At 43.2% G+C, this 24,215-nt stretch overlaps 1 protein-coding gene across 2 annotated transcripts in view; it reads left to right on the forward strand.

Moving 5' to 3' along the window:
- The first annotated feature begins 1,706 nt into the window (after positions 1–1,706).
- fam222a (family with sequence similarity 222 member A) overlaps positions 1,707–24,215 on the forward strand; it is a 47,777-nt gene continuing 25,268 nt past the window's right edge. The window contains exon 1 of one of the 2 annotated variants that reach the window (XM_026343767.1): positions 1,707–2,625. The gene's annotated coding sequence lies outside the window, so the exon portion shown is untranslated. Of the gene's footprint in view, positions 2,626–10,777; positions 10,868–24,215 lie in introns of those variants that run through there. The other variant, XM_026343768.1, reaches the window with a different exon arrangement.

Consider the following 24,215-nt stretch of genomic DNA (forward strand, 5'->3'; position numbering starts at 1 on the left):
CACCGGCTTTAATGTATGCTCTATAGGGCCATTGCAGCAATAAGGGGCGAGGTGTGATTGAAGCTTATACATTTTAAAGACTCGTTGTGTCAGGTGTAAATTTCACCTCTTGGAGAGCGTTTGTTCACACTGGAATTATTTGTCATGTAGGTATTAGACCACATACCAGACCCTATGTGTACATACAGTATGTACCTATTTTCTGTCAAAGAACTAGCATGAAAGTGCAAGTCATAGAGAGAATTTCAAAGGCAGAAGCCAGGAGAGCGACATGGAGCTGCCAGGGATTGGTGAGCAATCAGATAGGGCAGAATTGATGACCTGGCTCAGGATGGATTTCTTGGAGCAGGCTGCCAGACCGAGGTAATACTTTCAGGCTCTTATCAGCACTGGCATAAGCTGAGTGCTGCATCACCCACTTCCCAGCGTCAGCTTATTATGAGAGTCCATGATGTGTGATTGCTTGTACTGCCTTTGTGTGTCCCAGGGTCTGTGTGCAGTGGACACAGTGTGGAAGAAGAAGAAGAAGAATACGGAGGGACTCTGTCAGAGTAAACCCTCCACTTCCTCACTGTTGTAATGACATTTTGCAAAAATAGGTGTTTTGCAAGGTTTCCTGTGACTCATATAAGCTGGAGGTGTCAGTAATGGAATTCTGCAAAGTTAAGAAGACAGCCTCAGAAATACTATAGTTTTTTGAAAAAGATCATCCTGCTGAAGTATATTTAGGTCATTTCAAATTGAAGGTGCACATTAAAAAATCAGTGGGTTCAAACTGACCGAGTATTGGGCCGATATGCACCGACACAATGCTCCATCACTGGGTCACATCACCCTACTGGTAGCCCACTGAGTGAAGTTAGCCCAGCATTGTTTCTGTGCTATATTGAACTCACACTTCGAACATTTTCATCCCAGTGATTTGTATTTAATGAAGAATGGAGATGACACGAGTGTGTGTGAGTGACCCAGTATCTTATAGCAACTGCTGAAAGAAACTATCCATGTTCAGGAACGTTCCACTCATTATAATTTGAGATAAAAGTGCCTATGCATCCTAACAGAACCCTTATTAAATCGGAGCTCATAATAAACTCTGTCTCTGAGGTTGGTGATCACACATCAGCCGAACGTTTGATATTACAAACAGATTATTGCAAGCCTTATTAACTGTATGGGATATTTGTCCTATAGGATTTTCAACCAAATTAAATAGTATTTCCACCAAGCCACCGATTCATAAACAGTAGATTTAGCATGCTAATCATATTTAATTTTATTCAGGTTGCATAGTAACTTAATTTCTCCCTGCACAGCATCCCTGCAGCTTGTGTTCCGGAGGCTCAAGGGCACTCCTCTGCCTGCAGGTTTGAACCCAACTTGGTGGAAGTGTGATGTCTTTAACCCCCCAAAAGCTGAAACGCTTTATAGGATAAAAGACTTATTAAAGATCTCAATCTGCATTCTGCCACAGCAGTTTATATCTGACGTTTTTTTTTTTTTAATTTTATTTTTCCGCGAATAAACAACGTGGTTTCAGACGCTTGGACGCCGATCATCTCTATGGTAACAGCCCTCAATTACCGATGATTGGCCAACCCGTGGGAATGTTTCTATTCCCCCAGTGCAGTGATTGGTCGGTGGGCGGTCTGTGCAGCCTGACAGTCTGCAGCGTTCCGGGTTATTGTCAGTCTCGGCAGCTCGGCACAAGGGAAGGACCGCATCCCGGAGCTGCCCACAGCAGCTAGCCCTTTTTACATGCTTAACCGTTTCTTATTTGGTTAATACGCCAAAGAGAGCATTTCGGAGCTTTGCTATAAAGGTTCCTCCACAGCCTCAGCTGGAAATCTGAGTCTGAATCGGGAGGCAAGACATCTCCGAGAGGCTGCCGACACCACGGAGAAAGTGACGGACAGAGCAGATTCTCATCACCGGGATTTTTTTTTTTTTTTTTTTTACATCGCATCGCACCAGTGTAGGATATTTCAGGCAGCTGCATTTACCCAGCCTTGATTTCTTCCAGGTTACCATCACATAATATTGCCTAAAGATAATATTACTAACATTTGCATGATATATTTCACATAAGGTCGTCTATAGCGAGCAGACGGACCACTTTAAACCCGTGCGTAACAGCGGAGGATTTGGGAATACTGCGTAGCAGCTCAACCATCCAGTCTTTCGATTAACGTTTCCAACATTTTCAAGCAAAAGGAAGAGCAACCAGGACATATTACTTTGCTCTGGAGGCCAAAAATTGACAACCCGAAGCGCACTTGGTGCGCAGTCTTTCCGAGGACGCTCCTGAAATTGCCGACCTGCGCTTTTCCACTCGACAAAAAAAACAAAATTGGCAGCCGAGTCGAGAAAAACGCGAAGCTTATTAACTTTGCATGCTAGAAGCTGGAGTGAGGAATCTAATTCGCAGGGTTACTGGCGTGCTCGCATACAATCGGAAGAGGAGGATAAACTTAATCAACATTTGACATCGACAAAGCGACTGCTGGATTTTGGAGAACAGAATGAATCCTTTTTAATTTGGAGCACAGAAGTGTGAGAGGCAGATTGCTCAGTGAATGCTACAATCTGCATGGAGTTCTAGTCTGCACTACGGAGCAATTTATGGTAAATATATTTATACATTCTGTTTCTCTAAGCCTTAAAAAAAAAAAAAAAGATTTGTCAGTGTTCTAGTTCATCCTTTGTAGCCATTAACACAGTTTGTCTGAGCCTTTTTGGATCCTTTTGGCACGGTAAAGAAACAAACAGCAGACAATAATGGATGTTTGGAAATGCTCCTTTCTTTCTCAGGATGTTGCTCACATAAGCATGCTTCACATTTTAAAGCCTTTGTTTTCCATGTGTGACCCACAGTAAAGGAAGTGTTGTAAAATCGACTTGTTAGAGAGCCGCTCCCGAATGACTTCAGGAACTGCTTTGATGTGTAATATTGGTCTTTTCAAGTATGGGTAGCAATTAAGTGTATTGTCGAGGGGGTTCCACCGCAGGCACCAAAGGCAGGGATATGTGGCACTCGAGGAGTTGCTGCTTAGAGCAAAAGGTGCGAATTTCTCATCTGCACGCCCCCGTGCGTCACTGCGCGCGGGGAGGGCGAGTGTGGTGTCTGCTGCAATTAGAGATTTTTCGCCCCGGAGTGTTAATGATATACGGTCTCTTCTTATACTGTGACTGCATATTATGACAGGCGTTTATCAAGGAGCTCATAAAATGCATGGAGGTGTGTGCGGAACACTGGAAAACTTTTCACCTTGCGCTCGGCGACACGGATGATGGTCCGTGCTGCATTGAGATGTGGAAGCAGTTTGTCATTGTCCGGTGAGTTGTTCAGTAAATGTTGTCCTCCGCAGCTTTAAGTCCAGTGCAAACGGAAAAGCCTGATCGTGTTGAATGTAACTGAAGATGTTTTTTTTTTTTTTTTTTTCTGATAAACTTGAGCCTGTTTGGACTGCTGTGAACTTTGAGCCTTATGGGTTGCTGAGGTTGCTTTGCAATATTTAGCTTCATCGCTCACACTGCACATAAATGAGGGCCTACACATTATGCTGACTGTGCAGGGGGGGGGGGGGGGGAAACTGCACACAGTATGTTTTATCATTAGACTACAAGCATCCTAAAAATGTATCTTCCTCACCGGCTCCAGTCATTCTCTCACCAGCAGCCCCGCAGACAGGCAGCTCGCTGAATGTATTATGGGCCCCTAAAGCAGGGCAGGCGCCCCCACAGTCAGGGCACCTGCCATGGAGCCTTCCTGGCTGTATTGAATAAAACATCCAGTGATGTATGAGGCAGGGGCTGCACCCGAGGGGGCAGAACTGCCTCATTTACTTCCTCCACTCTGCGCCTATGACCTGCTGAGCAAATTGTGCTCATATTAGCTCTGCGGCTGCTCCTCACCTAAACAAATAGTCTTCCCAGCATAATGCTTGCCTTAACTCAACATGATGGTTGGAAAAGGCAGCAGAGAATGGAATGGCAGAAAAGCTTTAATATCTAGGTCACTGAATTACCTTTTGGAGTTTGTAGCTTTTGTTTTGCCTCTTTATTTTTCCACCTCTCAGTTAGATCTTTTTTCTGTTAACAATGGACCTTCAAGTGTCCTGCTGCAGGCTCTGGACTTGACTCACATTTCATTCTTCTTGCTTTCACCATGTTTCCTGTTGCGCCCTGCTAACATCTATCAGCACACAAAATAATCTTAAATAGATTTGTACTTTGTATATTGAAAATCTAATGCATGTTGGCCACACCAGGAATTTCTTTTCCTCTTCTTTATTTGCTAATGGAATTAAGAAAACCTAAATGACTAAAGTAAAAACTGATGTGCTGTACTCATTTAGGCTGCCAACAGTTTGAGGCAGAGAACATATTTTAGCATCATATTAACAAAAGTAATACACTAAGAGAAGCCTGGCATTTTATCAAATTCCAACTCAAATTGCATATCAGTTTGATTGATTGATAGCGTTTGGGTTCCTTACTGTATTCTTTGCTTATTAAAGTGCCTGCCTGAAGTGAATAAGTGAGCTCCACTCATGAATATCGTTAAAGTCGCTGAAGTTTAATTTCCTGCACTGTGTATTAATCTTTTTTAATCCCTGCATGGTTTGATTGTCTCAACACCTACCCAGAGGCAGCAAAACTCATTTTGGCACTTAAGATGACTAGAATAGTAGATTCAGACGTGTGTGTGTGTGTGCACGTGTGTGTGTGCGTGTGTGTGAGAACGAGAGAGCAAGACAGAGAGTTTTAGTCAAGATCTACCCACCCCTGGAGTCTCTAAGCTATGCATGTCCAATCTTGTGCGGACTTTATTACTGAAAGTGGTGCTTTTCTATTCATGAAAATAAAATAACATTGTCAAAACAGATTTACTGTCCCCAGACTCAATTCATAGAATAATATACAGTAGATGTAAATAATCATGTAAAACATTCTCTACTCCTGTCAAAGAAAAAAATAATATTCCTAGATTAGCTGATATCTAAGAAAAGCTTCTTAATTCGAAATATCATTGGACACAGTAAGGAACATGAAAGTTTTCTCTCAAAGCCATGTCAACAGCAGCTCATCAGGTACTAGATCAAAGTGTTTCATATCAGAGAAAATCTATAACAGTCCTTGTTTTAATATTTTTCATGTGTAGGCAAACAAAGGAGCTGTGCCCTTTCTTGTATATTACATGATTTAATATAAACTCTGATGTTCCTGCAGTGAGATTTGTCATGCACATCAGTGCTTGGGAGGAAAAAAAACAAAAGCATTACAGTCAAATGATTGCGGAGAATCAAACACACACCTTAGCCAGTCAGAGTGAATGAATAGGGGTTGAAAGTGACGGCTCTTTCCCATGGAGATGATTGTGTTGATGGGCTTTGACAATAAATGTACAGACGGGATTAGCTGGAGCGCTTCTGTTAGTGTATTTGGCATTAGTGTTTGCAGGAGGCACTACTAGAACTTTATGCTTGACAGTGTTGCCTTGTCGTTTACTTGGCTAATGCAGTATATCAATATTTACGTCTCTCTATAACGCCTGTCTTATTCTTATTAGCTGTACTACAAACGTCAGATGGGTGGCTATCATTACCTCCCCAGTCTGTCAATATTTCAACAACATCAGAGTCAAATACTCAAACACAATCTCTTTTTTTAAACATGCACAGTAAAATGTATTAAGGTTTGTACTATGCAAACTTGCTCTTGATTTTCTAAATTGCAGTTTAAGAAGGTTTTTGTTTCATGTGGATTAGCTGTGGAAAAACAGACTAGAGACATGAGGCTGCATACGTGCACCCCTGCAGTGTTTCTGATGAGTTGGTTCTCGGCTTGTTACGCCACCAATGATTTGCTGTTATTTAGGCTACAGTAGAAGGTTTGCCTGACCGCTCGTGTGCTCATGTGATCTGACTTGCTGTCATGGCAGACGCAGGCAGCTCTTCTGAGTTTTTTTGCAGCCATTTAGCGCATGACGGACAGCCTGATCCTCTGCCCTCCTCCCCTCTCTTGCCCTCTCACCCTCTGTGAGGTTGAATGGAAGTTGCATCTCACCAAGGCCTCAAGGTTAATGCACAGCCTTTAATTCGTAAAGGTTACAGCAGTTAGTTCGTTTTTTTTTTTTTTTGTTGGAAACTGCTCTTGTGCAAGTAAAAAGCGGAGAACGGGAGTCGTGGAATTTCTGTGTGGTTAATGCGAGCGATGATAGCGTTGCGAACAAGAGTCCTGTGCACTTTATGGGTTGTTCTCTAACCCAGCCAGAAAAGTGAGGGGAGGCGTGCTCCTTCCAAAATGTTCTTGGGGGAACAAAGAGAATAAAGCAAATCTGACAAGCTCTCCAACAGCGAATTTGCTCTCCTTAAAAACAATACCGCTCTTGCTTTCCTCATGGTCACATTGATTTGTTCTGGGTGACAGTGCAGGCTGCTGTGAAATCACCCCAGCGCCATTGATCTCAAGGAGAAGAGGAGGAGAAGGAATGAGGGCCTGGCGACAGTGAGCAACATGGGAAAATCCTCGGCGTGCCCTGTTCAACCTTAACCAGTAATAAAATGAAGGCCTTGGTTACTATCAGATCAGCCCCTGCTGTACATCTTCAGCCACTGTATCACAGTCTAGTCAGTGCTTTGATTTGTTTTGGAGCCCCGTACATGCTGTTTGATTTGCCATTGTGCTTCGCCATGTTTCACTTTATCAGCTGAACTCTTTATTGCCACTGTTTTCCATGCCAGAAGCAAGGCTGTTTTTATCTCATGCAGTCCTCTGATTAATCTCTCCCTCTATGCTGGTGTACTTTAATCTTGAATGGGAGATATCTGATTCTCCTCGGCTATTGAGGAAGATCAAACTTTAATGGAACAAGGAACTGCACATCATCCTAATCTCCATCTCCTTGCATTTTGGTTGACTGCTCTCCCTCGGGCTTTGTAGCTTTCTGCAGAAGCAGGAAGTACATCAGACAGATAAGATGTTTTCTCATCATGTTTTGGTAATTTATTCCCTGTTGACAATGTCCACCACTTTACATCTCTGCTGTTTTATTACCTGGTCAAAAGAACGGTGGGTAAAAGCAGAGAAACAGATTCACACTTGGCTATGTCGTTATACCTGAACGTGTGAAACTTTTCCAGAAGCCCTAATTGGGGTTTTTCTTGACATTTCATTCCTTCCACTGGGAAACACATAGCCCCTTCTTTATTTATTGACATGTGAGAGATGGGGCCATGTGTCACCTACATCATTTGTCTATAATAGCCTGAGGAGCGATATGTCAGTTGCATGGATATATTAAGGTTCAGTGCATTTGATTACACTACAGTCAATCCACAAATTAGCTATTGACCGCTATTTTCTCCATTCAGTTCGTCCATAACAGTGAGTAACGGTGCACATTATGCTGACCAGCATCCGGACTGGGACTGGCGAGATGCATATTGTTGCAAATGCTTATGGGGTGTCAGACGGTTTGTGTCTGTGACAAAAAGAGGCTATTACCCAATTCTAAGGTGTTTGCTGTGAGGTAATGAAATTTCCACTGACTGGAGAAAACAATGTTGTCTGGTCCGGATTGTAATTGCAGAAGCCACCTCACCATTTTCCGGAGTTCAGCGTGAATGCAACACGATTTAATAAAACTCTGGAGATTTTTATCATTTATTGCCAGCCCTGGCAGCCGCGCCAGGGAGAGTAAGCCGAGGCTTGCACAGATAAAACTCATTCAATTTACTTGTTGAATTTTAACCAGGCCGAAGACCATTTACAAGAGAGCTGGCATGTGACCCACAGGAAAACGTTTATGTGTTTTGTATATAGCTAGCCAGGCCAGCTATATTGTTCATATAAAGTCACCATTCCCTTAATCTAAATGGAGGAGTGGTCTGGAATTTCTGTCATTTTATCTTGTGTTATTATTTGTGTCAAGGAAAGGTTGAAAATCCGTGGGATATTAGACCCTGAGGCCAAAGAGCTTCTGTGTGCCTGCCTTCACTCACATACAAAAACATAGGAACACTGACATGAGGACATGTATGGACACACACACAGACTCTCTCTCTCTCTCTCTCACTCACACACACACACACACACACACACACACTCCTAGCCCTGTTTTATTACCTCCTGCCTGCTGCTGGAATTGCTTTCCTCCCTCGAGTGAGCCAGGCAAAGCCGGCTTTATTGTGTTAACCTATTTGTGTGTCAAGAGCGATTGCAGCGTTCTTTATCTCTGTTTGTATTCGGACGGGGAGACGACAGAGAGAGAGAGAGAGCGAGGGAGTGAAGACGGAGAGAGAGCAGCACAGGAAAGGAGGGGAGGGGGTTTGCACAGGAGCCTGGCAAGCCACGGAGTTAGACGAATGGCCGGTCACCTCGCTCCACTCTGGAGGATAATGACTGGTTGCTTAGCAATAACCCACCCCCACCCACTTCCAGACTTGCATCCAGAGTAATCACTTTTTTTTTCCTGTAAAATATTTCATATATAATTACAAGCCCACTGCCAGCCTTTGAAATCTGCCTAATGGGTCTTTTCATTTATTTAGTAGAGTGGGTTGCGGGTGCGAGCTGCAGTGGGGGATTTTTGGTGGGGGGTTGCTTATCATCTCCTGGTTGTTGTAGGTAGCAGAATTGTGCATGTGCATGTGTCTGTGAGCATGTGTTTAGATCAGCTTTGTGTTGAGAGGTTGGTGGAGTTTGACCGGGATTATGACTATATTTCCAGCTAGATAGCTGCTGCTGTACAACCTTTGACCTGTGTAGCGCCGCAGTGGCAACACTGTGCTCACATGGATGCAGCCACATATGCACAAACATTCACATATTCATGTTTTGATGGGCCACCAGAGGCGATGAGAGCTTCATCTTGTCGGCTCTTAGTTTTATTAACATTTTTATTGAGTTGAACAAATTGCTGACCTTTTGTGGGATAATAAATAGCCTGGTCTGCATAGGAAAAAAATCAGAGTTTTGGCAGAAGTGACTGGCGTCAATCCAAGCTGTTTAACTCATGATTTGCAGTGTGTTTATTCAGCAGGTGACAAGATTTAATATTGCTTTTTCAATATTTTATTCTCCAACCACAGCTCAGTCAGGATGTGAATGTATAGGCTGTCTTCAATCAGGGCTTCTCCTGGAGGTCTCTATAATTTTAGGTAACCATATTTTTAAGTGGCAGGATAAAGGTATAATGTCTGAACATGACCCCAATTTAAACCGCCTTTCATCACCACCAGCCACTGATGTTGGCACAAAGTCCAGAGTCATTTTAATACTCAGCCAATTATCCTCTCTGCTTTTGAAAATAGAATTTTTTCCTCTGCTCTTTTATGAAGAAGTAAAGAAAATAATTTGAAATTCCCTATGAAGTTCATATTAAACTTTTACTTGTTTATGATGATAAGAAGTCACAGCTGCTCAAACAGACTTCATGGATCAAATTGAATGTTTTGACTTAGGCCAGTGTAGCCAGTTGGTGTTGCATTAGACTTCGTTTTTGGATAGACAAATTACAATGTACAAAAAAATCTGTTTGTTATTGGAGCTTCTTTAAATAATGTCAGGCATGTCTGTTATTTACCCATCTGTGTTCTCTCTCCGAATCCTGTTCAGTGCCATCTTTCCCTATCCAGGCTCATGCACCACTGCTAAAAATGACAGCTCTACATGTCCTGGGAACTTCATACAGATAAACTAAACATACAGCACTATCCCCCACCCCCCATCTCCATGGCATGCTTCTGTGGCTGCGTCTATAGGAACAGCTGTCCAGCTGTCACCGCAGCCAGCCAGTCAGCCGCTCTCCAAGGCAACATCTGTAGAGACTGAACACACAAGGGCAGCCTGGCGTTCTCTGCTCGTCCCCAAAGACCGTGGAAGTGTGTCAGGCCTTTTGGCTGCACATTACCACTGACCACATGAACCGTATCACTGAGTTTTGATTGAACGTTATCTGCTCCTGTGTCACTTAAATGAGCTCTGTGAGGCATCACACTCTTATGTTTTTGTCACCAACTTATAGTGATCAGATTTTTATCAGTTTACAAAAACAAAATGTGACTGTACATCCAAAAAAAAAAACCACACCACATTATTGTATCCATTAATAGTCATCTGCCTCTGCTTGTGTGTGTGTGTGTGTGTGTGTGTGTGTGTGTGTGTGTGTGTGTGTGTGTGTGTGTAAACAAAATCCCAGCGAGCAAGGTGCAATGGCCTGGAACTGACGAGAGCCCACTGGGAGAGTCTCTCCTTGATGTAGCCCCCCCCCCCCACTCTCAGCTCTCATCCCTGCCATCTTTTCCTCCTGGCAGTGGAGCGACAGTGAGGCGGGCAGTGCGCGGAGGAGGAGGTGGGGGGTACAGAGCAATGTGAATCGGGAGATGAGCAGAGCTGCGGTCCCCTCTGTCAGCCACAAACTAGGATCAGGGAGATCGCATGGGACTTTCTCCTGGGATGAGCACTGGGAAAAAGCAGCTGTTCAGTGTTTTTCTCCGAATTCTCCACCAATTCACTTGTGTTTTTTTTTACCCTCTGTGTTGTCTTCTCTGAGGCTGTCATTACCTTCTGTTATGCTTTGTTTTGCCTGTTTGTCTTTAAAAGAGGAAATGCTTTGAATGGACCCGTAGACATGGCTAAGATGAAAATTTGCTCTTTATAATATCATCAATCCAGTGCTTCCTCTTGGATGTTTTTAGTAACTATTAAAGGACTTTGGTTTCTTCCTTCTCTTCATCAGTTCTCTTGATAATGCAGGACCTCTCAGGCATACTGTGTTTCTCCCCACAGACAGCTGCAGACTCATACAGGCTCTGGGCGAAGTTTGATGGATCCTGTTTACTGGAGCTGAGAGAATGCCTGGGTATCTCAAATTAAGTGTCACTTAAAGCTTGTCTTTTAGTCAGCTTTCCATTTTGTTCCCCCATCTCTAGTGACAGCACTGTGCTGCCAGTTGTAACAGGGATTGAGAGGAAGACATTTGGTGATTACACATTCTGTCATGATTGAGGGGTGAAGCCTGGAACTTGAGGAAAACCAAATTCCATATGGCTGCAGTGAAATATCTCCACCCATAGCGAGTTACACTCAAACAGCCCCTTTTCCTCATGACAGGGAACTCGCCTGCTCATGACTTATCGTTTTATCATTCAAATTCGCCCCATTGATGCTTACTACTGTGATTGACAGCTGGGTTTGAAAGCCAGAGCTATCTCAATTGAGCTGCGGCAGCCAGTTGGTAACCGTGACAATGGTCTCTCCTCTTTGCCTTGTTTTCACACTTTTTCTGCTGTCACAGAAACCTCACTGATTGCTTCTGTGCCAAGACAGCATCCTATTAATCTTTTAAATAAGAGCCGCAGCCCAGCAGCATTGTTTGTAGAAAACCGAGAGGACCTTGTGAGACCACACTGAAAAGGAAAAGGTGGCAACCAGGCCTGAATCTGTCTCATTGTGGCAGGAAAGCGGAGCCTCCTTAAAACCAACAGTATTAGAAATCTAATAGCTGCTGTGGAGATAGATGGTGCTGAGGTCTGAATATAGCCAGCGCTCTCTGGCCCCACCTGATAACTCTCTGGGCGCCCGGCTATGCTCTGCAGGTGCATTCTGTGCTTTCATCTGCATCGTGGCACTCTGAATAAAAGCCTCTGTGTTTATGGCCATTTTCTTTTTCTATGCACTTATTGATCCCTTTCAGCGTGGTTGGAATAGGCTTTATTTTTTTAATTTTTGGGCTCAAATAGCATAACAGTGGCATATTCTGAAATGGCAAAACAGTGCTATATTGTGATAGGACACGGGAAAAGAATAACAATGCCTGGATGGATGAAATGACGGTGTCCTAGCACAAGGCACTAGTGTAATACAACCCAGAAAAACATTAACTGACCCCTGAGTTTTTTACCTCTACTAACTAATAGGCTACGCTTTTTGTTTAATTAAGTGTGATTAGTTTTTTTGAGTCTTTTCTTGTCACTTGGAGAGTGAGAATTGCTGCGATGCTCCTGAACCCTGTGCTTTTTTATGAGTACCTTCCTGTGGCCCCATAAACCAAACAAGTGTCAGTATTTGGCATCTCAATAGTAGGAATGTTTGTGCCATGTAAAGACTGAAGGTATGGGATCATTGTATACCTTCCTCGTGTCTTTGTCTCCTCTCAGGCCATAGAAACCCAGTGAGGCAGGGCAGCCCAGATGACTAATTGACTCCTAAGTCAGAGCCACATGATAGCAACACTGCTGGTCATTGGAAATGGATATACTTTCCCCTAAAGGGAGCTACTACAGCTATGTGATCGTTTGCGTGATTACGTATCTGTGCATACACAGGCGCGTGAGCATTTGAGCACATCTACATGACTGTTCATCTTGTGTGGCTCACAGTTGCTCCTCCACTTTAACAACGCCAGAAATCAATCCGTTAATAATGACTTCAGAACAATGTAACGCCACTATTTATGTAGGCTTTAGTCTGGCACTTCACTGTAATCTCACATGTTGCTGCTAGGAGAATATTCAGAGTTTGAACAACAAGGAATCCTTGAAGCAGAGCATTTGTTTTAAAATATGTACTTTAATAACTAGAAGAAAAGCAGACTAATTTTGTAATATGTGACTCCAGTTTTATGTGTGTATTTATTGAAACTATGCTTATGAAAAATGTCCTTGGGGCACTGCAACAGTTTAGCAGTGGTAAAGGTTTCTCTATGTGTACTTAGTCTCATTGGAGGGCTTTTTATCAACAAGGAAGTTTCTGTGCTTTATTTTTTGTGCTCAGAGCAGCGAGTCTCCGTCACATTTGGTCCTTGAAATGTGCATTAAACAGCAAGTGTGTGTTTCCTCTGAACATGCAAATGTGTTTGCACAGGGATGTCTTTTTGTTCTTGTATACAGGTTAAACACAAACACTGCTGTCCCAGATTTACATATAAGCAAGCTCGACCTGAGTCTGTGCCACAGCACAGGCACCTTGCATGCAGCCCAGTCATCCTCCCCTCCACCCGTCATGGAATAAAGATTCTCTCAGTTCCTCCAGTTTCAAAGTGCCTGCATAGCTCGACTGTGTTGAAGCACGCCCCTCCTCTGTGACCCCTCCTCCTGGAGACGGCACTCTTGACCTGCTGCCCCATTGTTTCCAGTGGGGATGGATGGGGAGCTGCCTCTGGCGGCGCGATCCTTCACTCAATAGCTGCTCCATCTGTTGACTGCGTGACTCTAGGTTACAAGCGGGGATTTTACTCCGTCTGTGCAGGGTGTGAAAGGGGCTATCTCAGGAGGCTGTCTGAATAGGGTTTTAAAACTGCTGTAGCGGGGTGTCGTAATGCCTCTCACACCCCACCCTTCTCCCCGCTTCCCTCCACCCATCATCAGCCTAACACAGCCGGCTGGGTGTGTGCAGGATGAGAGGCCTTCATTGTGCCTGTTCACAGGCCCCTAGGCAACAGGGTCACCTTGTCCCCAAACAAATGCTGCCCTCAGTGGCATTGTTGGCACTCGTGTGTGTGTGTGTGTGTGTGTGTGTGTGTGTGTGTGTATAGAGGGAGTGGGTATGTGAGTATAAGAATGCATCATCAGGAAGAGGGCAGAGGCCTTGGCTGCGAGGACATTTATCTAACATCTCTGCCTTTCACATCAAGCCCATTCAGTGAAACCCGTCTGCATCAGGCTTTCAAAGAACATAACAGATAGAGAAACACTTTACAGGCTTTACAGGTCAGACTGTTCTCACTGAGCATTTAGACCAACAAAGCTGATGTTGTCATTTTCTATTTCTCTTGTATATCCAACTTAGAAACGAGAAAAAAAGAAAGAAAGAAAAAAGGTAAACATTAGCCATGTTTTGTCTCTCGTGAATTTGAGTTCCCGTCTCTTGAAGCGATGGAAGAATGCTACTCTGGGCTTTTGAGGCTGGTCTGTGCTGTTCGTCTTCTTTAACAGAGGGTATTTGTGAACAAAAATGAAATCTGTGGCTGTTTTGACAGCTGGTTCACCTTCAGTAATTAATGTTGAAATTACAGTCTGCCAGACATTTGTGCTGAGGTCCTCCATCTATCTGTGTGGGAGTTGTTATTTGGCATTTCTTCTTAAGTGAAAATAAGCAGGATCCTGCCCTCTGGGGTGTTTTGGAAAAGCATTCTTTTATTGCAATGCAGGTTCAAATAGTTGTGCATATTTATCATGAATATGCTTTTATAAACTTTTTTTCCTCTTTTCCTTAACTCGCTTTTGACAGTGTAAATAATTCTGCTGCTGTTTAATTGAGTTCTCTTTGTTTTGCTCCTATCTAATGGGGGGTCCTAACTCTTGCCAGGAGCTCATTCCATGAAGAGGCACAACTAAGCACCCCACCCCTACCCCAGTTTCCTGTTCCTCTGCTTTATCGCAGGACCACAGTCAGCTACAGCTTTACTACTGGGGCCCAAAACCCCTCGGCTGCCACAGGATGTCCCCAACACACCTTTACCTCAGTTAAGATGATTAAAGTAGCACAATCACTCTCCTCATGTTTGCTGCACGTGTTTCACCTCCAGGCTGAGAAAAGACAAAGTGAACAACAGTATCAGATAGAGAAGCAGACAGTTGGTGCAGGCGTGGAGCCCCCTCAGCAGATGACACAGACTTAAAGGAGGATGGGGGTTGTTGAGAGGAATGAGTGGAGGTAGAAAACTGCAGTGACAGCAGAATGAATAAATTGAAAAATTCTCTCATTGTAAATTGACTATCGCTGGTGACAAACGATCTGATAGGCGAGCGGCCTGGGTTTCCGGCGCATCCGTCCCAATAGAGCTGTGAATAACTGGTCTATCTCCACGCTGCTTAGCACTGGCCCCACACTTAATAATTCATACAGTGTGAAATATTTTCCCTGGTACAGATATGCCAAAGAGCTGCCGCCAGCAGGCGAGGGCAGTGAGGGGGGTGTCCCTGTGGTGCTAATTTGGGGGATGGTGACGTGCATAGATTTCTAAGGGGGCTCTAGTTTAGAGGAGATGCATCAGACACATTTACTCTGCTGTATGCTGCGTCTGTTATTGGAAAGAGCTGAGCTGGAGATGCAGAGAGTGAGAGTGAGAGAGTGCAGATGACATTTAACTCATGGCTGATCTGCCTGAAACTGGGGACAGAGAGGGGGAAAGACATTCATGCTGACTGAACACAGTAATCAGTGACTGTGGGGACAAAGGGAGGCTGTGAACCTGCTAAGTAGTTTTTGCTGTTTGCTCCTATGAGTGTTGTGGTCACAGGTGTCTGTGGACACTTGGTTTATGTCTCCCGTTTCCATCAGGTGGCTCCTCCTGCCTCCTTCAGGAAGTCAGCAGCCAAAAGCAGCTCTCATGGTCCCTGACCTTATTGTCCTCTTTATTTACTTTGCTAAGCTCACATCACCTTATTCTCCACAGCAATGACCCCAAAGATATAATGGCCTCACTCACACATGCATGCACAAGCGTGTGCAGATGTATGCTTGTCTGCAATTGTGTCATTCCATGTGTGTCATTTTTGTGCAACAGTGCTGTGTGGTTTTTTTGTCTGTCTCGTTCCGCAGCTCAGTCCTGTACAAACTGGGTTTTTATGATTCGCATTGAGGCCCTGATACCAATTATGCAAACTATTAAAAATTTAAGGAGGACAGTCTTTTATAATTTAATCCTAAAGTAATAGATTCTATTAAAAATGCATGAGAAGAGCTTTATAGATGGAGCTAGAATTAGTGTCTATCAAAGACTCCAGTCAAGGATGCAGAGGACTAGGCAGCAGGAGTGATGGTATTGCCTCATTATTCAAATAGGATATGATTACCATAGAGCAGGAGTCCCTCAGAGCTGAAGCACAGCTCGCTGGCCACTGCGTTCACAAAGAGGAGGAATCTAGTCTGGTCCCTCAGAGGGCGATCTCCCGGTTTCCTGGTGAAATGGAACTGGTTTTAGACTTCCTGTGTTAACGTTCACAAATGGGATTCAAAATGACATGTGATTTGTTGATGTGATTTGTGTGAAAACTCTTTGTCTTCTCAGGTTTCTGCTCCCTCTTGTTTCACTTGAGATTGTTTAGTCTTGTCCTTGTTGAAAGCATGTAGAAGGTGTTCGAGCGTGAAAACAGGAAGCCTGCAGTGTTGTAACTTAATGGCTCACGCAGCAAGCAAGAAGCGGCCCTTTTACTGGCCTCAGTACTCCTTGGTTTACCCCACAGAGCTTCCTGGACAGGTGAAAAGCAGAGTTTAAAAAAAAAAAAAAGGCTCTGCCTGACTTACCACAACACGTGCTGTTTTTAACGAGGCAACTTTAACTGCAGCGTTTTTGATTTAAAACTTTTCAGTAATTTTTTTCCCTCTGCTTTGTGCAGGCAAGAGAGTGAACTGCATCACAGATTACAGCAGCTGAAATTCACTCTGTTGTCATTTGCTTCAATAATTACAGGTAGACAACTGCAGTGATTCAGATACAGAAACAGCTTCTAAAAAGACTCGGTGGTTATTAATGTGCTGCATCAAAAGGATCGAAAAAGCCAATAAAAATGGAAGCCTCATGAAGCTTATATGGATTTTAAGTTCTGCCTCAGAGGTAAATTCCTTGCCTTTTTGATGTAATGGTTGGCTGTTTATGGAATAAATCCAATGGGCTTAATCGATCATCTTCGCAGAAAGGTCAAGAGGAGAAGCTCTGGTGTTTGAAGAGCTTATCCCATGGAAGAGTGCCAGAAATGTGACACCTCCTTATGAGTGGGCGGTGGCAGGCAGATTAGTGACGGACAGGGTGGCCCGGGAAGATGATTTAGGGAGATTCAACTCTAAATACTCTGTGCATATCGGAGAGAGAGAAAGAAAGAAAATTGTAAGCTGCCTCCTTCCCACATGCCATATTTTTAACAGAAAAGTATATTAGTGGATTAAAAGGGAAATTTACAAAAAGAAGGTAGGAAAACAAAGCGGGTGGCGAATGGTGAACAAAAGTTTATTGGTTTAAACCTCCGGTTCACGTTTTTTGTGTATAATATGTACGTATATATATGTTTCATCCCTCTGCAGTCTAATCTAATCTGGAATGGGTGGCTGTGGGCAGCATCTGTGCTCCGAGTTGAAATAGGGCTTTCTCTCAGCCTAATCCTCTACCCAGGGATCACTCAGTAGGGTGAAGACAATTACCATCCTGCTTTCTCATGCTAATGGAATCTCTAACTAGATCTTACAGAAAGAGGGAAAAAATAGATAGAGGAACAAGAGAAGCAGGGACAATGGCACAGAAAGATGACCCAACTAAAATGGGTTTTTAGATTACCATTTAATTATTGATAGAGACCCAGTTGTAAGGCCTAAGGTCAGGATTTGGAGAGCATTTTCTGAGAATGAAGATAGATTATCAAGTTATTTTGGTGTGTGTATGTTGAGGGTGTGGGGTCAGGAAGTTGCAGGATTGATGTCACCAGCATATCGGCAGCTGTGAGCCAGGTACTCTGCCTCTCACCTTTTTATCACCTGCCTCCAGCAAGGTGTCTGGAGTGGTTTTAAATTGCATTAATATGCAGGAATTTATAGATTACCTCCCTTGACATTTCTGCAGGGAGGGGAAGAGACTATAACAGTCTCCATCTGTACTAATTACAGGGTCTTGGCAGTGTTACCTGTCTCTTGTGAAGGACAAACTAAGGCACTGAACAGTAACACACAGAGCAGAAGGAGCTCATCTGCTGGGGAGTCTTCAGGAAGAGGCATGTCTCCAGGGCATTTTTACTCTGATGTGTTTGATGTGTTGGGAGCCTTGACTATCAAAAAAAAAAAAAAATCTCTGCTAGCAACATCAATAAACTAAATGACTTGGTCCAACTTCCCTTCATCTAGAGCTCAAAGTGAAGAGCTAACAGACTCTGCACCTGATTTCTGTGTCAGTTCCACGTTCAGTTAAATGTATCAGCATATATCTTCTGTTAATCCTGGTGGAAACCTAAATTGACTGTCTCCGGTGTGTCAGAAGACTTAAAATCATTGCAGCCCAAGAATAAATTTTAACAGGTGAACATCGGCCGTGTTCTCCTTGAAGTAAAGTTCCTAAAGCTGAAGCATAAAGCAAGTCTTTGGTCTTCAGAATAAATCACAGGAGCGACGAAATGTATCAAAAATCCTTGAGAGGGACGAGATAATCAGTCGGCACATATGCTCTTATCTCCGCGATGACCTCGCTTCTCAATTCTCTTTGTGGCTGGTCAGACTCGCTGATAACAGGAGCCCTTATCAGGTTGCTTTTGTCATGGAAAGCATCTGCCATTTTAAATCATTACAAGCTGCCCACTTTTTCACTTTCCTCAATCACTAACCTTGCCTGTGAAAACAAGCGATTAATTCCATCTTATAAAGCCTGTTCACGGGCTGGAAATGGGTCAGTGTTGTCAGACAGGTCCATGACCACCCCCCCCACACACACATACACACGCACACCCCAGGCCGCCAGGTTTCTGCATCAAATCTGCATGAAGTAATTCCTCAGTTTGCTGTGACTTTCTCAGGTTTTTGTGCTTGTCTGTCAACCTGTCACAAAGACTTGGTGGACTACTGCTGCACACACATCTTGCTGCTGTTTGTACCATCTGTGCCTTTGGCCAGCAGGTGATTACCAACCGCAGCCTCACCTCCTACTCTGTCCAATTGGATTCCCTATGCTGGCTTGGTCAGGGCCAGCTTCAAGAGGAAGCAGGATGACAACAGCTGGATAGCACACATTATAGAATAAAGGGAAATGCTGCTGAGTCTCAGAGATGGAAATTGCCGTGTGGAGAGAATATGTGGAGAAAAATGCCTGTTTCCTCTCGGCTAACTTAGCCGTGAGCAGTCATGTCATCCTCTCTTTTATATTCCTTAATATCCAGGAGAGCAAAAATGGCTTTGTCACAGTTTAAATATATCAAATGAGATCAGTGTCAACATTTTGACGGTGTACTATTCGATTGCCTTGTGGGCTTCATAGCAAACTAATGCTATGCATGACTGGCTATTGGATCTGTGACACCCTCCAGTAAGTCCTATGGTCCAAAAGACCATAGAAATTGGGGTCACCTTAGGCCCTGCAGAGAGTGATGTTTGTAGTCAGGCTTCAGCAAGCGGGAGAAGAAATCACATTGTTTGAATTTAATTATATTCCATTGATTTATTGAACATCCATTAATAAGCATACATTTCGTGGCAGGGCCATTTTGCGTGGAGGTTTTCTCCTCCTCTCTCTCCCCCTTTTTCTCTCGCCTGCTCACTCCATTTCATCATAAATTGACATAAGCCTTTCTTTGAAGTTCAGGAGCCAAGCTGAGGAATGACAGCACAACAAACAATAAACAAAACACAAAAAGACAATGAACACTGTTTGAATATTCAAGTGAGCAACCATAGGATGGGTAGAGGAAAAAAAGAACCCTTGTTTTATTGTTGTTGTGTTAAGCCATGAATGGACCTGTCTGGGACAATAAAGGATTGTGTCACATTGGGATAAGAAATTTTGCAATATCAACAATGCTATACAAATGGTGTGTAATAAGGTTTACTGAGAAAATATAAATCCTAGCATGAAAACCAAGAAAGCACAACTCGTTTTTCACGTTTGGCTGAAGTTGGTGCAGAGGGTTTTTGATTTATGTGAGGAACTCCTGCTTGGTGAGGTTGCATCTGCGGCAACAATCTTTAAAAGAATCTGTTTTGTAGAGGGAAATTTAGTTTTAAATGTGGTTGTGTATCTGTGATCAACATCTGTGGTGAACTCCACAGCTACCCTTCACCATCTGTTCAGTATGTCAAAGCATTTACAGGGTTTCTGCGTGAAAGTACTATTAGATGACAACTGATGCTGCTACCCTGCAAAACAATACAACAAAGGCTGAGGTAATAAGAGGAGAAGAGGATGTGTTTTCCCTGTGGTTTGTCTGACAATCTTAAGCCACGTTCTCATTGCTCAAAGTCCCTTGTTGGCACCAGCACAAGCAGAGACTCAGTCGAGTTGTAAAAGTACCTTGGCTGTGCTGTGCTGGAGCAGATTTAACAGAGTGTGGGAGCACAGACATGTGTTGGGTTTCGCAATGTTGATCAAACAGGAAACAACTTTTTATATCAAAACTAGCAATTCAAAGATTTGTAGTGATGACGTTTGTAATTAGAAGACCATGTTACCATCCTATGGCTTTATGTGTAGTGATAGCGTTTTGTAAAAATATCAATTTAATGTTATTATGATCTCTGAAGCTGCTAAAGAGCAACAAACAACATCAAAAAAACCTTTTTGCTACAGGGTAAACTTGCGTTTCTTGTATAATCTATTTAGTGTTGAGGCACTTGTATGGAAAATTCACGTGATCTACTGATGTCAAGGTCAGACTAATCACAGCTTAGCTTACTATTGCCACATGTACACTGCACACTTATATTGTTCAGTAGGTGTTTTAAAAAAAAAAAAGAGCATGTAGAGACTTACATAACCAAAAGCCAAAAACTGCACATGTAACACTTCAGAGAACTGGTGATTCTGGTCGTTTCCTAGGATTGCAGCACATGTGCAGTGTTTTCCTCACTAACATGAGAAGCTAGTACACGAACAAGCCTTTAGTATTTACCGAAACTTTTTCTCAGTAAATCATTTGATTCACCAAGTAAGTAAATAAGTACTACATGACAGGCCCAGTCTAAACCCTCTAAACTTTACTCGCAGTGTGCAGTTCAGGCAGTGGCTGAAAAAATATGGTTTAATTTCGTATAATATCCTCAGTTATTCACAGGATCCTCAACATTCCCCACTCCAGTAATACAGAAAACACGTTCACACTAGAGTTTAGATTAAAGATTCAGACTCTGCGCTGCCTTTGTTTGAATCAAAATGTCATATTTGCTGGACCTTAGCTTTTGTCATTTTCTACATTTTAAGTGTGGCTGCCACACAGCAATAATAGCTCTCTGCTTTGTGAGCGTGGTATTTACCATTAATGAAACCTAACCCAGCACAAAGATGCAGCAGTTGGTTGTGAAGTCAATTAGTCCTCATTGCTATTACAGAGTTGACATTAGTCTAGGCAGGCGTGTTGTGATTAGAAATGACAGACAACTTGCTGCTGTTGGACTGCCAGACATTCCTCATCCCTCATCCCATGGGTGAAGCTATTGAAGCTGACTGGAATATGGAAAGCTAACAGCTGAGATTTTCTGCCAAGATGCCGTTCATCTGCACAGAAACCTCTTATAAATACGACTGCATGGCATACAAGCCCGTATAAGCCCCAATAACAGCAACACACTGCATCGTATATATAAGACACAGCTGCCAATATCTTATTCCAACACTGTATATCATGGCAATAATGCCTAAACTGTGGGCTTTTACACACAATAGCCTTTTGTTGTGCAGGTTATTTATTGTGCTGGTGTGAGGTTGTGCAGAGCTAGTGGGTGAGTGCATCCAGGGGCTTGTATTGTTAGGGAATCAGTGGCTCTTGTTTGTGGAGCTGGGAGGGTTTGTTAACAATGCCTTTTTCATGTCCCAGAGTGCGTGCCTGTCGGCAAATGTCCCCTCAGGATTTTTGTTTGTGTATTGTTTTGTTGTTGTGTATGTGTGGATCAGGGTCGGCGAACATAACCCTCTCACTGTGTGCTGCGTCCAAATAGACCAGTCTTGTATCAGGCACATGTGAGCATTAGTGTGTGTCTGTTTTGAATATACAGTATGAGTGCAAATTATTTCATATGGAAGTGTGGAAAGTGCAGAACTGAAGGGTTTTACTGCCAGTCCTTCCTAATGGAGCCTTTCACTCTCCCTCCATTCATGTGACGGTATGGTGACGGAGAAGGGGGGAGCCAGGGATTAAGGGGGTAGAGGCAGTCCCTTGTTAAAGAAAAAGAAAGGGTTTGAGTGTGTCGATTGGATTAACTTGTTTGGGCTTATTAAGAGAGGAGACACAGCAGCTTGTTAAAAGCACTGCATGGGGCGTCCCACAGTGAGACGGCAGGGTCACCATTCAATTAGGCTGAAGCGCCGCCTCCACTCATTGTGGAGGCTGTCTGCCAGGCTCCTGGACCACGGCTGGTCCTACACTGCGAAGGGAAGTTTCACTGGGGACATTTTAACTGAGACAGTCAAACCTTATAGATGCTAAGGCCGTGAATTGTTTGATACGTTTTGCTGCTAATGCTGATACAAGGTGAAAATTAAACAGATTTAGATTTAGCTCCCCTATTGTAGAAAACCACAAAATTCTTATTATAACATTTATTAAATTAGTTTTCTATCTAATGCTAATGATTTTCTGCATCTGCTCACAAGTGCAGTATTTTATGAATATCATGGTTAGGGTGAATGATAAGATTAGACACCTGGTTAGGTATGGTAGCGATTACAGTTTATAAAAAGACAAAAACTCCAGTTTCCTGTATTTAAGTCAGATGGGCTACAAGCCTAAGTATCATCCTGTCGTCCACACTCCATGCTGTAACTGTCAGTGTAATTGTCCTTTTAACAATGCAGTTGTTCTATAAACTATTTTCATTTAACAAAAGAAACCAAAGTTCATAAATGTTAAACGGTGTCAAACACAAGCAGCCGTTCAAGAACTTAACCTAACTAAGACTAACCAAAAATTCAATGAAGTCTTTTGATACTTAGTAGTAGTGAGTTCCACTATTAGCTTCCTCTTTCACCTGTAACATACATAGCTCAAAACACACACATACTTGCAGTTAATTCACCCATGACCACCCTGTTACGCCCCGCACTTGGCAGGATGCTTATCTGGGCAGACAGCTTTGGGCGCGGGGAGCCATCTCTTCTGATCTCCTGTGCAGTTTAAGAACCTTTTAACTAAGAAATCGGCCTCTGCCAAGCCCACCGCCTCTTGATTCCGGCTTATTCCCTCATCTCATGGGACTGATCTTCCGCCCCCATTGCAAACCCTGCAGCAGCGTTAGCAGAAGGGTAAGGAGTAGATAGACATCCTGGCTTTTGAGATATCACCACACTGGTGTAATAGGAGACCTGTGAGTGGATTTTATGAGTGAGTGAAGTGCAGGTGTTTTTTTTTATTTTATTTTTTTTCAAGCAGCGTGTAGGGCACCGAGTATATGTTTGTGTGCTCAAACACATTCTCCAGCACCTTCACGAGGATTGACATGAACATGACAGGCTGTTTTAGGGCATCTGTATGATGGGTCACAGGGTTTTGGGTTTGGAGATAATTTCCTGCCACTGATAGACATCTGCTAAGTAGCACAATGACCTAATAGGAGGAGATGAGGGGAAAGAGGGAGGGGGGGGGCACGACAAACAAGCCAAAGACTTGCTTCTTCTGCCGAGCTCTTAAAGGCAATAATAGGAGAAAATTGGTTCTTGAAATTGAATTGAAAAAAAAAAGTGTGTCTCTTTCAGCGAAGTATAATGCCTCCGAATACATTTGGTGAGCAGCAAATGGAGAAAAATGGAGGGTAGTTACACAATTGTCTTTCATTTCAGAGAGGGGGAAAACTGTGGCGGTATCCCCGTTAAGACTAGCTTTTAGTCTCAATCTGCACCATGTGTCCCTTTTCCTCTCTCTCAACCACTATCTTTTAACAAATGGGCTGTGAGGATGGGCTCGTTGTGAAATTAGTATCCTCACAGAGAGGACACAGAGAAAGGATTATGTGAATAGCCAGTAATGAGCTCAAAGTGCCAGTGTGTTTGGGCCAGGCCTGTCTGTGTGTGAGAGGAAATGGCACTGCAAGCGACCTTTTTTACTCAAGCACCTGGCGAGAAATAGAGTGGCCCCTCTCTTCCATCTGCAGAGAGTGTATGTGTGTGTGTGAGAGAGAGAGAGAGAGAGAGAGATAGAGAGAGAAAGCCGTAGAGAGTAAACTGGGGAATTAGGAGAAAAAATTCTGAGCCCGAAGATTTAATCTACTTCCATTTATTAGGGAGACTCATTTTTGTGAACATTATTTTCACACTGACAGGTTTGTGCTAAAAGTGTTGTTTTGTGCTCCGTTTGACAGGGTTTAAAAATACGCATTTGACTTAGAGTGTTAAGTGTGTTATACAAGCCTGAGGGTCTGAGGTCAAATTTAATGTCTTGTGAATTTTTTTTTTTATTAAGTTGTGTTTTTTTTATGGCTGATGTACTGAATTCTTTGGAGGGATGATGCATCTTTCCTGTAACGACGACTTCTGTTCTGCAACTATTCAAATCAGGAAGGTTATTCAACCTTTATTTATAGGCAGCAGATAC

This window comes from Anabas testudineus, chromosome 9 (assembly GCF_900324465.2).
Source record: "Anabas testudineus chromosome 9, fAnaTes1.2, whole genome shotgun sequence".
Classification (NCBI taxonomy): domain Eukaryota; kingdom Metazoa; phylum Chordata; class Actinopteri; order Anabantiformes; family Anabantidae; genus Anabas; species Anabas testudineus.